Below are 1,195 nucleotides of genomic sequence, written 5' to 3' on the forward strand. Positions count from 1 at the left end.
GGAAGGAACCCCGAGAGGCTGTTACAAGCTGCTTTTAAAGCGAAAAACTACATGCAGGGGGGGTGAGGGGGCGTTAGGGTCTGAGGCGGTTGGTGATTGGGGAATTTATAACTTGCAGGGTTGCTGGGCAGTTTTGCTCTGGGGACTTTCTGCGACGGTTATTTTTAGCACGGGTATGAGGGAGTAGGGAGGGAGTAGGGTGTTGCCTCCAGGTGCAAGAGTCTGATATGCGGGTAGAATGTTTTCATTGTTTTAGGGCCTCCTTACTGCCCTGTGGCCTAACACCTCCACCACTGATTAGCTGAGTGACACGAGCAAGTGTTTCAGTTCTCTGAACTGCATTTTCTTCAGGAAAAAGAACGTCATGATACCAAACTCACACAGCTCACATCAGAATTGAATGAGATATCTGAATGAGATATGTGAGAAGGCTTTTATCCCAGAGCCTTGTATACAGTAGCTGCTCAATAGATTTTAGCATCTGCCATCCGCAGGTATCATCCAGGCCATTTTACAGGTGATTAATTGCATATGTCCAGGCATTAGCCCCTAATTGTTTTGTGTGTATTCTGTGTATCCGTGACACCCCTTGCCTCACCCCACATCTCCCTTCACTTTTCCTTAGAGTTCTCCCTAAGTGCGTGAGCCTGGAGAACATTCTTAGGCAATACTGGTCTACAGCAGATTACAATAGAGTCATGGGAGAATTATCTGATCTCAGCCACCTGCCGGCCTCCTCTCCTCACAACCCAGGCTCAGTCCTTAAGGAGCCTATGTTTACATTAATGTTGGCGATGATGTGAAGAAACTAAACCCTCATGCCCTTCTGGCAGGACCGCAAAATGGTGCAGCGCTCTGGACAACAGTGTAGCAATTCCCCAAATGTTAAACATAGAGTTACCCTTTACCCTGAGATCCAGCAGTTCCACTCCTAGATACATATACTCAAATGTATTGAAAACCTATGTTCAGGGCCAGGCACCATGGCTCGTGCCTATAATCCTAGCACTCTGGGAGGCCAAGGCAGGTGGATTGCCTGAACTCAGGAGTTCGAAACAAGCCTGAGCAAGAACCCAGCTCTACTAAAAATAGAAAAGCTAGGCAGGCGTTGTGGCAGGCGCCTATAGTCCCAGCTACTTGGGAAGCTGAGGCAAGAGGAGCTCTTGAGCCCAAGAGCTTGAGGTTGCTGTGAGCT

Source organism: Otolemur garnettii, unplaced genomic scaffold, assembly GCF_000181295.1.
Source record: "Otolemur garnettii isolate 467f Iridium unplaced genomic scaffold, OtoGar3 scaffold00232, whole genome shotgun sequence".
Classification (NCBI taxonomy): domain Eukaryota; kingdom Metazoa; phylum Chordata; class Mammalia; order Primates; family Galagidae; genus Otolemur; species Otolemur garnettii.